This window comes from Vicugna pacos, chromosome 1 (assembly GCF_048564905.1).
Source record: "Vicugna pacos chromosome 1, VicPac4, whole genome shotgun sequence".
In the NCBI taxonomy this organism is placed as follows: Eukaryota; Metazoa; Chordata; class Mammalia; order Artiodactyla; family Camelidae; genus Vicugna; species Vicugna pacos.
This window is the reverse complement of record NC_132987.1, coordinates 116,460,663-116,477,290: the sequence shown is the minus strand read 5'-3', so window position 1 is coordinate 116,477,290 and position 16,628 is coordinate 116,460,663. Positions and strand designations below refer to the sequence as shown.

Sequence of the window (16,628 nt, the reverse complement as noted above, 5' to 3'; positions counted from 1 at the left end):
CACTGTTGAGGTGACATGCAAGACTTTAAATAATCATAGATTTGCAGGAAGTTACAATAAATACAGGGAGGTACCGTGTACCCTTCACCCCTGTAACATCTTGCCTAACTATAGCATAGTAACAAAACTAGGAAATGAAGCAGAGTGCTTTTGAAACAGCTTGATGACACACTGAGAGGGTGAAATCACAGTACTATTGCAAAGATAGCAACAGTATTTTTTTTAAGCCCCTACTGAATGCAAACCAGTCAGTCTTTGGTCCTCCACTGAGGGGGAGTTACAGAATAAGCAGAGAGATTGACAGCGAATAAAAAATTGTGCACGTAGTTCGTTAATGACAGTAGTGATAAGTGCTATGAAATGAAAATAGAACTAAAAGAAAAAAGATGTTGATTACATGAAAAGATACCTTAAAGCATTTCCATGATGGTTAGTAATCTGATTTTAAGGTTGCTAACGACTCTGTAGTGGCTGCAACTTTGAAGTTGACTCCTAGTATTACACGTATTACAATCATGTCCTTTCCTGGGCTTATTTTTCCCAATTTCTTGTTTTTTTTCTTTTTTCCAGTCTGGGGAAGCCAAGTATGTCTTGGAACGGGTGCTGATGAGGGTGCCCACAAATGGTAGTTGATGAGGGTGTTTTAAACATACGTTAGCTATTTGGCTGCAGAAAAGGGAATCAGACCTGAGAGGTCTGCTTGTCAATATCACCAGCAATTAGGGGCTCTCGTCCCCAGACCGACACCTGCCAAGGGGAGGGGTCCTTGAACGCTGGCTTGTTTGGCGAGACCCTGAAACATCTTCTTGATTGCAAGGCTTGCAGCCTCCTGTTTCAGAGGGCAGCTCTGGCCAGCCTCACCGAGTTCAGAGGCACAAGGTTCCTTCATGTGGTTCGGCGATATGACCTCATTTGGAATCCTCATGGTTTAAGTGAAGAGAGGAACAATTAAATTTATGTTCCCTGTTAGACACAACAAACGGTCTCCAGGCAACTCAAGTGGAACGCCGGAGAGAGCAGCCCTCCCCACCTGCTTGGTAAACTCGGCACAGGTGGCGGAAATACTACCTGGGTAAATACCACCGATCACTCAGGACATTCTCTTTAGATCAACATTTGCCCTAGGAGGTTCTCACGTATCCAGGCTTTTGCCAAGCAAACAGTGTGTTTCAGACAAGAAGTGGGAACAAAGTTTTGCCAGAAACGGCCGGGAAGAACGGGCTGTAACGGCGGTGTCTGGGGAGGGGCCCCTCCTCCGAGGTCAGCTCAGGTTTCTGTGAGATGCAGTCTTGATTTAGGACACCTGCCCAGGAGGCACGTGGGATACAGAAGTGCTGATGACGTCTGTTCAAGGGGCGTGTCTTTTGTGATTTTTCATTCCCCCTCCTAAGGTCTGCCTCACTGAGCCTTTCAAAACACGCTCTTGGTACAGAAGCAAGATCTCCACTTCAGCGGCTGTATTTAGCCACTAGGAAGTTCCAGTAATTGGCCTCCATCATTACTCTAAACTCACAGGGGAGGGGAAAGGCCCACCAACTCCGTTGCCCCAAACCGGACTTTTCTTCCCTCTGAGGGGAGATTGCAGGATCTGTTGATCATCCCCTTGATGTTCATCTTTTTGTTGAATTTCACTTTGATTATAATTTTTTGATTGTGATTTTTAAGAATGACTTTGCTCCTCCAGAGTGTTGGAGCAGACTTTGGGATCATTCGCTATTTTTAACAAATGCTGGTGAGCGGATGGGTGGGCTCCTGGGCCTGGAAGCCTCGTGTGCTGATCCTCGCAGTCACCTCCGCTGTACTGTACAGGGTCCGCATGGTGCCCAGCACACAGCAGCTCTCCGCTCCCACCGCCTACTTTGCTGTTGAAAACTTGTAGCTGGGCGTTGTTCAGAGCTGGGCTTTGGAGAAGATATATCTGATTTAGAATCCTGCTTCTGCCACTTCCTCTTCTGAGTTCTTGGATGAACGACTTAACCTCTCTGAGCCTCAGTTTCCTTGCATGTAAGATGGGGTAATAAGACCCACCACCTTTCACAGAGTTGTGAAAGTTAAATGCGGTGATGCTTATTTAACACGTTACCTGAAACCTGTGGGTTGCCAGTCTCCCTGTTAGAGTGTGAGCCCCATGGGGTAAGGATATGTCTCGTTCACTGTTGTATCCCAGTGCCTGGCACATAGTAGGTGCTCAAGGAAACATTTGTCAAATTAATGAAAACTTGTTACAGACTTTCCTGTGGTATTATTGTGCAGAAGAAGAGTACAGCTGAAAGATGTGAGGAATGAGGACATGAGACAATTATATTTGAAAAAAATAATTGGAGGAAGATATTTTGATGTATTTGTGGGAGAGGGTAGGCTCCATGTCCTTCTAGTTGGCTATCTTGAAGCCCCTCATGGAAGTTTTTTTTTTTTAAATAATTAATTTATTTAATGGAAGTACTGGGGATTGAACCCAGGACCTTGTGCATGCTCAGCGTGTGCTCTGCCACTGAGCTATACACCACCCACCCCGGAAAGTATTTTTATCAACATGAGTTATGTTGATATTTCTCAGTATTAGGCATTAATTCCATATTTAAACTTGTTATTTTTAACTAAGAAGTCATCATTAATTTTTCTAGATGATGTTTTTCAGGATTCTCAAGAAAAACTTACACATCTTTGACTAATAGACATAATCTGTTTTTAATAGAATTATGGTTTTGGGCACTGAAAATGGCAGCGACGTCCCCTCTCTCCCATTTCTTCTCTTTCCCCCTCCTTTCTTGCTGTCCTTCTCTGCCTCTGAAACAAAACACTATAGTGCACTGAAAATATTTCTGAGAATTAAGGATGAGGGGAGTGTTAGCTTCTCAGGTTTTAAATTAAGTCAAAATAGTGTTTTTCCTTAGGAATTACTCAAGCTTTGTAATTCCACAGGGAATCAGTAATTTTTCCACTCTCCTAATTACTGAAATCTAGTATCAACCAGTAGTCAGTCTGGAGCATCAATACGTGTGTGACTTGGTTCAGAATGAGGTGGACAGTCACTCATACACACGTTGTGAAGTACCGAGTGGCTCTGTGTTTTAAGGACAATTCTTCAACTCACCACAAGATGGCAGAGGTGCTCCACTGAAGTTCACCGTGGCGTTTGGTTAAAACAGGTTTTGGCACTTTTCTCCTTTCTGGACTGGATGGTAAGCATTTTTCTGGATGCGGAAAAGAGAGCACCTCATGAGGGCTTCTATTTAAACATTTTATGTAGGAATTAAGGTACATGTTAACACAGATTCTGGCACGCACTTGTCCACTTAAAATACCTAAAATATTATGTGTTTTTAACCTTCAAGAGACTGGTATTGATGTGTAATTCTTTTTTTCTCAAGGTTAACTTTGATTTCCCATTTTATTGTTTCTAACCCCCAGTCTGTCTCCCACTTTCTTTGTGGGATTATAACATGAGGCTAATAATTAAGAACAAATGTGGAGACCCACAGCTCTGAGCTCAAGACCAAACTATTCCACTTGGGTGGAATCCCTCAGGTTCCTACAAAGTAAAATGCTGGGGGGTGTGAATATAGCGATATAGCTGATGCCCTCCTGCCCCCCACCCCATGGCACCTAGGGTGCTCGCACTGCTGTGTTTACTGTTAGCTGTGAAAAGGCAGGTGAATGCAATGTTTTATATCTCTTTCCAGTGCATGAAAATCTTAGACCATGCAAAATTATAATTTAGTTATGGCCTCTTTGCTTGCTCTTCCCACTCTCAGTCCCACCCTTTGGATAGGTGATCCCAGTGGCTCTCAGTGGTGGGGGTAAGGGGGGGGTGATTGTGCCTCCCCAGGGGACAGTTGGCAGTGTCTGGAGACAGTTTTGGTTGCCACAGTCGGGAAGTGGGCATTATGGGCATTTACTGGGTAGACACTGGGGAAGCTGCAAAACGTCCCACAAGACACAGAACACACCCCTGCCCCCCCGCCCCCCCAAAGCAAAGAAAGATCCGGCCCCAAATGTCAGCTGTGCCAGGGCTGAGAGACACTGAGCTAAATGGGACTCAGTAGGAGAAAAGTTTCCTGTCTTAGGTCTGGTCAGTTCAACCTGATGCATTCCAAACGTATACTACTCAGGGCCTGTATGAGACTCCGGAGCCCCAGGGATGCTAAGATGCAGACTTGGTTCAACATCTGGAAGGGTCTGGGATTTTACTCCACTCACAAGCTAATGAGTTAGCCTGTTACTGTTTCACTGGATTCTGGGAGAAGACAGACTCCTGGACCAGAGACAAAGAAAGGACTTTGTTATTCATGGCGCAGCGGCTGAATGAGTATCATGATGGTGTGGGTTCCCCTTGACCTCCAAGTCCCACGGGCGTGCTGTGGAGGGGTCCAGGTGGATGTTAAGCATGCAGTGGGTTTGTACCACAGCCAAGAGACACTGAGCTTTGCGAATCCACTGTTCTTATAGTAAGTGGTAAGCAAGCCTGTTTTTTGTCTGAGGAAAGACGTTATCTCATCCCTCAAGGGTGTAAAGAATAATCTACAAGCTGCAGAGGATGTAGAGCAGTGTACTTCTGACTGGTAGTGTTTAAGAAGGCTTCATGGAAGAGGAGATACCTGAACTGGGTTTTGAAGGGTGAAGAGGGCTTCAATCTATAGGCAAGGGAAGAAAATGTTTCTCTCTTCTCCCCAGAGATAAATTCACTTCTCTTCTGAGCATCACAGCACAAGTGTGGGGGACTGGGAGGACACTGGAAACGTCCTGGCTGAGTTTGACTAACTAGTGAGCATGTGTGGACTGTTGCCAATTATGCCATGCTATTGCCCACTGATATTTAAAGATAATTTATTGTGAGCAGATGAGCTACATTTTTATTATATGTTTTTTTTTTTCCCATGCTGCAGCTGTGAGCCTGTACTGACCCACAGGAACCAGGCTTCTTTGTCACCAGTGGACCCTCCTTCAATACATGATAGCATGTTGGGCAAGGTTGATGAACTCGAACACAGAATCCACTGGGTCACCTACAGAAGGAGATGGAGAAGGAGGTAAGGCAGGAATGATGAGTCTGAGTCAGCATGAGGACCAGGTAGGTACACACCAGAGCATGGACTCTTGCTGCCCATGGTAGTATAATCTGGGTGCACCGGCTGTATTAAAAGCATCGAAGGCTGGGCAGGCAGGATGTGAAAAGGAGCCCAGTCTTGGAGAATCCTGCGTGACACCATCACAGCACGGACTGTCACACCAAAGTGAAGATGATGAGGTTAGGTTACATGCATCAGTGTAGGTGAATCCTAGTCTCTTAATCCAAACCCCAGAAACCATTCTAGATTATTTCTAGCAGGAAGCCTTTAGTACAGGAAATCAGGTTCTACAGGATTGGTGGAAGGGATGGGAGGGGGCAGAATCCAAGGGTAGGAGTGCGCCTTGGAAATCAGGATGTTGCAGGAAACCACCATTGCTACTGCAGGAGCCTGTGCTCTGTCACCATTGTGATCTGAGGTAGAGTGAAATCCGCCTTTATCCCACAGTCCACCTTGTATTGATCATAGAACAGAAACCCTGTTGGCAAGGGATTCTGGGAGTTGTAGTTATCAAGGTTCCACCTCCCGTGACAGAGCTGAGAGCAAAGAAGGGGACGGATGGTGCTGAGTGTCCCCAGACAAGAGTAACATGATGGTGAGAGACAAAGCAACTCACAGATAACCTACAGCACGGTGCCGTTTTTATAAAGTACAAAAACGAAAGAGCGCATTTTGTTTGGGCATTCATGCAATGGTGTACCAGAGCCAGCTTGAACTGGCTTCCAAGATCCGATAGTCAAATTTTCAGGAATTTAGCAAGCCAGTTGTTAAACACAGCTATTATTAAAAATGAAATTATATAAATTTACAATAAAATAAATTATACTCAAGACAACGGTAATGAATACTCTAACCCATCACTGCCTAGTTAGAAATTTCTCCATTTTACTTTTGAGGTTACTGTGTCTGTTGTGTCTCTGTGGTGAACATCCTGTAAACTGGTGTGCTACTATGGCCTCTTTTCAGTTTAGCGTTCAGTGATATCACCTTGGTGGCTTGAAATGGACCACAATGGGTGTCTTTATATGAAAGAAATTGGCAAATGCTACAAATCAGGGCTTGATTGTTTAGACATAATAAAATGATGGACAAGATGGTAATAATGATTAATAGGTTAAACTGACAAGCTTGTCACATCTGTGGCTGTTACACTGTGAATAACACAGAGATTGAGGAAATAGCCTTCCAGAATTTGAAAACTATTACCTGATTCAACAAAGAAGTTGCTCACATGACTGATGAAAAAGTGATTTTCTATTGTATGTCTTTGTCATTTTGCTTGCTTCTTACTTGTTAATGTAAACCAAAGTATCAACCAACATTTATACTGAAACGACATTTGTTCATCGTTGCAATCATAGGTTGGCTGCAGTTATCAAGGTTTGGCAAAAGTCAACAGAAATATTCTTTGAGAATCAATTGACTGTACAGATTTACAGTAAAGGATACTGTGTGTTTTATTATTACTTGTAAATCATGTGCTATAACATCCTCTGTATCAAAAAAATTTATAACAAACTTTTAGGGATATGTGCACACACATGTTTAATTTTTGAAAGCTGACTGTTAAACATTTACCGTCACACCACCGCTTATATGATGAAGCAAAGGGATGATTAACAATATTTCAGGCAGCTGTTATCTTTGGGGGGAGACCCCTCATGCACACCCACCCATACATCCCTCTGTTTTGTCTTTCTCCCCTTGTTTGCCATCTTCCTGGTCACCCAAGTTCAAAGTTGGGGGTCATTGAAGAACCCCCTCTCCCCTTTCACATCTCATTGCCAGCTATGATTGATTTTTCCTTCCCGTCGTGTCATAATATTTATGGTTCCACATGAAGGGAACTGTGTCGTGCTTGGAACCCAGTTGAGAGATGCCTCTTCCCAGCGATCCCTCTCCTGGAACACGCAGGTACCGACTGCGGTGGAGGATACAGTTGCCAGACAGAGCATGGAGGTTGGAGAGTGAGCCAGAGCTCTGGTTTGACTCAGGTTTTCAGCAAAGTGGCTGTGGGCGTGGATCCATCTGGGGGAAGCCAATCTCTGCAAAAACAATTTTTGAAAATCGATAATTAATACAGAAAGGAGACCTGGGGCCGCTCCTTAGGAGAGATTAAGTGTTAAGTCCCTGCCCAAAACAAGAAGATGACAGGCCAGGGTAAGTCCTGAAGAAACCGGAGCAGGGCAGGCAGAAGAGGATGTGCAGGGACCCTGAGGACAGATCGGGTCTGGACCCGAGGGCAGGGGTGGCTCTCTGGGCAGGGCAAGAGGAGACTGCCACGGGGTGGGGCTGAACCAGTGCGGCGGGGGCTGCCCTGACCCCGGGCGTGAGAGCGCCCCCACCCCACCGCTGTGTCTAGAGCCAGGAGCCAGGCACCAGGAGTTTCAGCACCTCCCCGCGATGCAGCTGCTTCCCAGTGAAGCTCCGGGAGGAGGGAGGAAAGAGGGCAGAACGTGGAGAGAAGCTGGGAGTGGTCTGTGAGAGCAGGTGGCTGGCTTCTGCATGGCCGCCTCCAGCTTCTGGTCCGTAGGGCGCTCATCACCCGTGCGCGGGCAGACGCCCTCTCTGCCCCGGTGTGCTTTCCGAGGACGAAGCCCCCATCTGCCTCCCGCTCTTCGTCCACGTGTCTCCGGATTTTACCCTTGTTTAGACTCCTCTCCGCTCTTCAACGGAGCGAGGAGGGGAGGTCCCCGTGGCCCCAGCAGTGCTCAGGGCCTCAGCCCTTGTTGATGTCAGTATCTTGCTGAATGTGAGCCTCAGATGTGGAAATCACCGAGGCCCGTCACCTCCTAGGGGAACCAATATACATATAATTCAGCTTTCCGTTTACAGGGAGGGCTTAATAGTTCTGCTGCTTTCACCAAGTCCTGTATTTAAAAGCCCCTGGTCAGCGTTCAACATTGACCTGGCCGGAGTAGACCCAGCTTTACTAATGCGGTCGGGGTTCCGTAGCCTGAACTTGGCGCAACCCCGAGAGCAGTGCGCCTGGTACGGCGCGAGGCGAGGCTCCCGCTGAGTGTGCTCCAGGTTGTATAAAGACAAGCTGCAAATAAGTAAGAGTGAGCTGGTAGCTGGTAGCTGGTAGCTGGTAATTTGGAATTCAGAATGTGAAGACACTATCCAGTCAAGGCGACCACAGTATCCGTGGATACCAAAGGGCTTGACTCCACTTAATGAAAAAATGCAAATTAAAGACCTGGCTTCGTTCTTCCTCCCACAGAGCTAGAAGCCAGGCAGTCGCGCCCCCAGGGAGCCGGACTCCAGGTTCACTGCGGCCTACCCTGGGAGGCTGACCGCCCCCAGGGTCAGACCTCAGGTGGCCTCGGCACTGAAGACCCTGTTCCCTTCCGTCCCTTCCGTCGGCTGCAGCGCCCCCTGGTGCTGTGCGCTGGAAATGCTCCTCCCAGCGCCAGCTGCCCCAAGGAGCCTCTCTGCTTAGCAAGAGCCGCTGGGCAGCCGTCTTCCCCTAGAACAGGCGGAGGCAGCATCGCTCCTCAAACCTGCGTCTCCCGACACTAGAACATTCCTTAATGGAAGAATGCCAACTGGTTACTCCACAGTCCGCAGTCCCACAGGAGTCGTTCGTTCGTTCGTTCCTTTTTTTTTTTCCTCACCCTATCTCATCCTGCCTCAGCACGTAGATCATGTGGGTGGGCACACACCCGCCTCAGCAGCGGCCGGGGTTCTCCTTAGGAGCGCCAGGCAGTGTGCGCTCTCTTGGATGCTGAATTCAGTGTTTCCCGGGCTTAAGATCGCAAAGTACTGGAGGCCTGATCGCTGTGCAGGGACGGGCCCAGCGGCCAGGCAGGCTGCGCAGGGAAGGCTGCGCGGACACGAGGACTCCAGGGGGAAGCATTCCCTTCCGGCCTTTCGCCAGGCTGCCAGCTGTATTGCTGTTTCCCGTTGCAGCGGTGCTGCTCCGGGATGCGTCTGGTCCCAGCCCTGGGAGGGAAACACTCACTGGCTGAATCTACAGTCCGTTTATCATTTTCAGGCTGTGTGACTCACCACAAAGCTGGATGGGACAGCGTCTCAACAAATGGAAGCTTCCACTGTTAGATCAAAAGGATCGCTCCATGCCGGCTTGTAATTTGGCGTTTGTGCGGAGGGCTGTGTGGCCTTGGCGGAGGGCGTGGTGGCGCTCATCACAGGCACCGAAATTCTCTGCGCTGTTTGCCCAGCTGGTGTCTGGTGTTTAGAGAGCTATTTAGATTCTTCCCTAGAAAGGACAACTTTCCATTCTTGGAGAAACCACAGTGATTAAGTGCATATAAGAGAAAAGCATTATGATGACTAATCAGAACAAAATCAATGATTCCTTTTTTGCACTATAAATGATGCGATTTATTGTCCACAGCTTTCAGCAAGAGTGCGGGTGAGACTTTGGGGTGGGAGAGGTGGGGGCAGAGCTACACAAACGATGCTGAGTCCAGGACCTGGCAGCTGGGAAAAGGACAGGGAACACTGATGATACGATTAGGTGCCCCTTTAAAACATGACGTGGGAAATTCTCAACCTTTGTAACAGGGGAAAATATTATCTGAGGAAGCCAGAATTTTTGGTTAGCTTATATGCAGTCATTTGAGGTCACCCAACCTATCTTCTCTGTCTTAAGGGATGCTTTCTACAGAGCCCAGCTTGAAGCTTGAAGAATCTCACGCTCCTCTAAATTTCCATGCAGCCAAAAAAGTGGAAAGGCACCTTTGTAGGAAAGCTTCAGTACCAGGATGCCCACCACCTCATGAGACTGTTCCAGGTTTTGAGTGGCCTTCCCTGTTGGAAGGGTCTCCCTCACATTTGGCTGAAAATTGTTTCCCTTTCAGTTTTGTCTTTTTGTCTCAGGGTTGCCCTTTGGAACTATGTGAAGAAAACCCATCTCTCTTCATACTGTGGTTCTTGCAACTTTTAAAGATGGCACTGGTGTTTGTTTTGTTTTATTTCCTGTCTGAATGTCCTCATTGCTTTCTGGTGAGAAGGGGGAACACTGTCACCTCCTGCAGGAGTTTCCCAGTTGCAATATGGACCCCTCATGTTGGTCATGTTCAGAGATCTGTAACCTCCTTTGTTTATGACACTATACATCTATTAGTTTATCAACCCTGAGATTGCATTTGTATTTTTGGCAGCTGTGTCACACTGTTGGCTTGTGTTTCTCTTAAAGTCTGCAGAGCAATCAACCTGCTATTCCCTTACATTTCCATGTACCCAGAGGGTTTGGAAAGAAGCAGAAATGAGAATTTTGACCTAATTACTATTGACTTACTTTGGTTTTATCTTGACCTTTGAATGTGCCATTTGATATCAGCATGCCAGTGGATATATTATGATATGCAACTTTGCATATTTTCACATACTTAATATGATAGGATCACAGTAAAATACATGTTCTCCTTTGGGAATGGTGCCTGGAACTTTGTTAGATTCCCCGCCCCCAGTTTTATTGAGAAATGGTTGGCACACATCACTGTAAATTTAAGGCAACAGCATGATGGTTTGCTTTACATATATTGTGAGATGATTACCACAATAGGCTTAGTTAACGTCTGCTACCTTATATAGGTACAAGTAAAAGGAAAGAAAAAAAGCTATTTTTATTTTCATTTGTATTTATTCATTTATTTGGTTTTTTGTTTTGACATAGAGTTGATTTACAATGATGACTTGGTTTCAGGTATACAGCAAAGCAATTCAGTTATACACATACACACACATCTGTCTGTTTCTGTTTATTCTTTTTCAGATTATTTTCCATTATAGGTTATTATATGATACGGGGTATAGTTCCCTGTGCTACATAGTAGGTCTTTGTTGGTTATCTGTTTTATATATAGTAATGTGTGTCTGTTAATCCCAAACTCCTAATTTATCCCTCCCCACCAAAGATTTTAAATTTATGAATAAGAGATGAAGACTTCCTCTGTCTCTCCTGCCTCGTTCGCGCCCCTAAATTTTATCATGCTTTTAATTAGGTCAATAATGAGTGTCTGCAACACTATAATAATGTAAATATTGCTCACTGCAAGCAGAACCTACTGGAATACTGTGATTACATGTCCTTTCTTTTCTTTCTCTCTTTTTAAAAAAATGAAGTATAGTTGACCACAACACTGTGGTAGTCTCAGGTGCACACCTGAGTGATTTGATATCTCTAAACATTACTAAATGGTCATCACCCATGTGAGATTCTGAAAGGAGCCGTATGTCTAGGTCACAGCACATACACAGCTGAGTGAGCTGATGGTGGTGTTCCCAGGACAGAGCTGACCTTGTCCATGTAGAAGTTTGAGGGCATTTGTAGGCAGTGTTTGCAGAGCCCTGGGAACCTATTCCAACAGTTTGTAAATAACTTCTGGGTGCCTGGTGCTGGTGTTTGGCTCTGGCTTAGCAAAGGTACCCGGCACAGCCCCAGCCTTCAGTGTCAGGTACAGCCCCGTAGGAACCACCCTTGCACCTTACACAGAGTGGATCCTCCAGAATCGTTTGTAGGGTGGGCACATTCATTCAAAAGTTTGTTATACTTCCGTGAATCAATGCATAGTATCTGCCTTGAGCAGACAGAGCCTGTCCGAAAATCTGTCCCATCTCTGTCATCACTGGGACAACTGTCAATCTGAAGACCATCCCAGACTAGCGAGACGGCTGGCTCAGTGCTGGGAGACCTGGCCTTTGGGGAAGCAGAGCTGCTTCTGCCCTCCCACTGCCCTGTGCTGAATCCTTAGCCTCAATCCCCAGAGCCTGAGCATGTTTTTCTCCTTTTTGGATTTCTTTAGCACTGGTGGCTTCTATTAAACACTTAGGCATTTACACATTTAATTAATACGACTGTTAACTTTTCCCCAAGAGTTTGTCTTGCCTCCCCAGCTAGACTGTCCAATCATTTGTATCCTCCACAGACTTAAGAATGTGGTTCTGCCCATCAAAAGGCCCACATAAACAGATGTGGGATTAAACTGTGGAGATCTGAGGAGATTCAGTTTCTCCCTCATAAGAAAGTGCAAAGGAAGACGGAAAACAGACTTGTAGGGAATTCACCTTCTGTGCCAGGCCCTGTGCTGAGAACTTCGCATTTGTTACTTGCTATGATCCCGGTAATTCTCTTGAGTAAGTATCACCGTCCTCATTTTGCATAATAGGAAATCAAACCTCGGAGAAGTAAAGGGACTCTCAAAATTCATACAAAGACGAGACCAGGCTGGATTTGTACTCAGGTCACCCTGCCTGCAGGAGCAGCAGGGCTAAGGAGTCTGTCCTCCCTCCGTGGAGGTGCAGCAGGGCTGGAAGTAAAGACGTTGCTTCTGGCTGTGGCTGCCACGTGGCCACCTTCGAGTTATCATCCAGGACCGTCTCACTGCCGAAGAGAGATTGGAAGAAGGCCAGGGCTAAAAGAACAAAGGGACGTAAGGAAGGAAGATGGAAAATTACAGACTGCTTAGAGCTCCCTGTGCAGGAAGAACCTCACACCCGTTCAATAGAGCGAACCGTTCATAATGAAGTCATTTGTAAGCTGCCGAGAAGGCATAGGAACGACATTGTCTACGTTAGTCCCTTTCTCCCCAGAAGAGGAAGGAGTGTCCTGAAGACAAGGACTTTCGATGATGTTGCGAGGCATTGAAAGGCCGGATCCCTGGTCATCGATCGTATTTGGAAACTTTTTTCAGTCAGGTTAGCACTAGGCTGTGCTGTAGCGGTAAGTAAACCTTGAGAAGTCAGTGGCTCCCACCATGAAGATTTCTTTCTCGCTTGTGAAAATTCCAGTGTGGATTGGGTGAGCTTCAGGCCAGCTGCCCTCTGTGCCGGGACTTGGCGATCCAGGCTGCTTCCATCTTGGGAAGCCAGCATCTCTGTATATGGCTTGCAGGTTGCTGTGGCGACCATGGGGGGAAGGTCAGTTTTTAAGTGCTTTGGCATGGAAATGGCACAGATCACTTCCACTCACAGCCCACTGGCCAGAACTGGTCAGTGACATGGCCTCGTGTGACAGTGTGACACTTCCCTGGGAAGAGTGGGTGTGCTTGGGCACTCAGTGACTACTCAGTGTCTCTGACACATTTCCTTCACTCTCTTCTGCTCGAAACCCCTTTAAAGGTAGCTCGTTGGTCTTGGGAAAGAACACAGACTCCTTCATATGGCTTCTGGCCTTGGCCAGCATGTTCCAGTCAAATCGGACATTTCAAGTCTTTTCAGCCTCAGCATGTCTTCTCTTCCCTACTGCCCTGCTCTTCTGCCTCCCCGAAGTACTCCTCTCCTTCAGTCTTCCGTGGCTAACTCTCTGGTTATTTGTGTCAAGCTGAGGTATCACCTCCTATGGAAACCTTCCGTGTGGCTCTGAATCTGGGTTAGGCGACCCCTCTTTGAACACCCCTTTTTGATGACCCCTCCAGGCCATCCTCTGTTTTCCCCACGACTGCGGAAATGTTCTATTTGTTAGTCTACAACGTATTGGATTGTGGGCACTCTGCTGCTTGGAGCCATTGCAAGAACAGCCTCTGGATACGAGGGCCAGCACACAGAAGAGGCCCAATTGGCATACTTTGGATGGAGGAAGAGAGGGAATCTTCTAAGGCAGACTATATATGATTGTGCTGTGGTGGATTGGATTCTGAAGTTAATCTGGAAAAGCAAGTGCTCTAGAAGAGCCAAGAAACGTTTGAGAAAGAAGAATGAAGGAGATTCTTACTTTCCTGGATGTGAAAATGGACTATAAAATTACAGTACTTCAAAGAGTGAGATTCTGGCCCGGGATGAGACCAGGAGGTGAACAGGATGCTGAGGGCTGATGTTGCTGTCCTGGTCCAGGTTCCGCAGGGCAGGCCCGGCAGGCTGGAGACAGACTCAACCAGCGTGTCTGCGTTGCCATGCTGGGCAGAATTGCTGCTTCTTCTGAAAGACCTCAGTCTTCGCTCATAAAACCTTCAACGGTATGTGGAGAATTGGTATGTGACCAAAAAAAGGCATTTTAAACCAGCGAAGAAAGGATAAATTATTGAACAAATTATGTTTATACATCTGGCTGTAATTTGGTAAAATTAAAAAATAATAAATCTAGGATTTAAGAAGTTAAAACATTTAAAGTGTAAGTTGTATCTCTAACTTGTACCACATACAGAAGTAAATTTGAAATGATTATAGCTTTAAATATAAAGAAATTATTAAAATACTAGTAAACACATAGGAAATATTTTCATTATGTTGGACTGGGCAAAAAGTATTTAAAAAAATGACATATGGCCCAGAAGTCAAATGGTTGAGAATGATGTATTTGATAGCATTCAAACAAAGCTCTTCTATGTAACTAAAATCCATAAAACTCCAATTTAAAAAAAGCAGATCAAGCTGGGGAAAATATTCGCCATATGTAATTTAAAAAGGTTGATGTAAATGCCTTAGTGCCTACAAATCAGTGAGAAAACAGTTAACAATCCAGTTTAAAATGGGCAAAGGATATGAAAAAGCAGTTCATAGAAGAAAACCTATAAAGAGCTTATAAGCAGAAGAGATGCTCACTCTCACTGATGATCAAATAAATACAGATTAGAACAATGGAATAGCATGTCCTCCACGAGATCACGTGTAGTAAGAATGGCCCTTAGTGTTGATGACGGTGATACCATATTTTAGGGACAATCTGACAATACCTGATTAAAAACTAGGACCTGTATTTTTGACCTGACAATCATACTGCTTTATCTCTAGGGGGTCCGTTAAGTGACTTATGGAATATTATTCAGTGTTTAAAGAAGTGAGGTATGGTTACTATACATTCTGACATGAAAAGGTCACAGAGGCTTAGATTTAAAAAGTGACTTACAGAATAGTATGCAATTTATGACCCCATTTGTTAAAAATATGTGCATATATTTTATGTATTTATTTATATTTATTTATTTTTTATTGAAGTACAGTCAGTTTACAATGTTGTGTCAATTTCTGGTGTACAGCATAATGTTTCAGTCCTACATATACATACATATATTCCTTTTCATATTCTTTTTCATGGTAGGAAAAAATCCTGGAAGAATAGGCAGCAAATTGTTAACAAAGGTAACATCTCAGGAATAGGACTTTGGGAACTTTCACTTCTTATTTTCCACATTTTAGTAGTAGTATTTTAAAAATAAGTGTGATCATTGTTTATATTATTTAAAAAAAAGACAAAAAGGACACTGTTTAGTTTATCTATTTATTTAGTTTTTAAATTGAAGTACAATCTGTTACAATGTGTCAATTTCTGGCATACAGTATAATGTCCCAGTCATGCCTATACAAACATATATTCATTTTCATATTCTTTTTCATTAAAAGTTTGCTTCGTTTATATTACCGAAGCTTTAACTGGTTGCATAGGAGCTTATGTACAGAAGAAATCCTTGTGCCACGTCACACTCAAGATTCACTCCTTTCTTCCTTCTTTCTGCAAGCATTTTGTGGATGCCTTTGTTGTGGAAAGTCTTTTTTCCTGTGTGGCTCTCAACTATGTAACTTTATTCCTCATTTTACTCCAGAAAATGAATAAACTGAAAAGTAAAGAACCTAAAACAAAGGCTGCTTGTGGAGGCACCCTCTTGGATACCTGGCAGTGGGCGCTATGGCTGGGGACCAAGTGGAACCTTTATTTGCCTGGATGTCTAAGAGAGTCCCTTTTGATCCCGTCTGAAAGATTGGTGTCGACAGAGGATATTTTTGTTGAAAAAACCCCAGTCCCCTCCATATTCAAATGCGGGTTGATGTTGTGCGGGCTGTCTCTACTTCAGAGCTATCAATCGTGTTCCTCTGTGAGTGGGTGGCAGTGCACTGAGGGGATGGACACAGTGGACGTTCGGAAGTCGTGCCATCCAAAGGTAGCTGTGTATGTGTCACATCTCATGATGATGGAAGATTAAAAGGAAAGAATACTCTCTAAACTTTGCTCTGTCTTGGTGTCCACATGTCATGTGAGTGGTGGTTTACTGAATGCAAACCCAGGATAACGTGGTGACAGCACGTTGTCCTGGGTGTGCTGTAACGAGTTTTTGCAGGCGCAGCAACTCTGCCCTCTTGATACCGAATGCATTTTTGTTTTGCTCCTGGTTTCCATCCACATGGAGCTGTATTGCCTTGCATTATTCATTTAACACAAACATGAAGCTTGTTTTGGATACTAAGCCCTAAATACAACTATGTGAAATACAGGGATATTCTCCTGGAAGATTTTTGGATAGATCTGAACATGCAAAACAGATAAAATCAGTTGCGATTATTCATATCACAAAGTGACACTTAATAATAAAAACTTTCACTGCAGTATCTTTTGTTTTACATTGAAGTATAGTTGATTTACAATATTGTGTTAGTTTCAGGTATACAGCATAGTGATTCTTTTTTTTTCGCAGATTATATTCCATTGTGGGTTATTACAAGGTATTGGGTATGATTCCCTGGGCTATACAGTAAATCCTCATTGCTTATCTATTTTATGTGTAGTGGTGTGTATCTGTTAATCCTTTCCTTCTCATCGGTGCAGTATCTTTTTTAAAACTGAAGTTTAGTCAGTTTACAATGTGTGTCAGTTTCTAGTGT

At 44.8% G+C, this 16,628-nt stretch overlaps 2 long non-coding RNA genes across 2 annotated transcripts in view; one reads left to right on the top strand and one right to left on the bottom strand.

Moving 5' to 3' along the window:
- Window positions 1-999: 999 nt before the first annotated feature.
- LOC140701129 (uncharacterized) overlaps window positions 1,000-16,628 on the top strand; it is a 195,304-nt gene continuing 179,675 nt past the window's right edge. The window contains exons 1-2 of the long non-coding RNA XR_012080029.1: window positions 1,000-1,072; window positions 4,887-5,030. This is a non-coding gene — a long non-coding RNA (uncharacterized lncRNA). The remainder of the gene's footprint in view (window positions 1,073-4,886; window positions 5,031-16,628) is intronic.
- Window positions 6,598-8,098, bottom strand: LOC140701139 (uncharacterized). Its single transcript, XR_012080056.1, has 2 exons — window positions 7,464-8,098; window positions 6,598-7,114 (listed from the first exon to the last, which is right to left on the bottom strand). It is a non-coding gene; the product is annotated as an uncharacterized lncRNA (long non-coding RNA).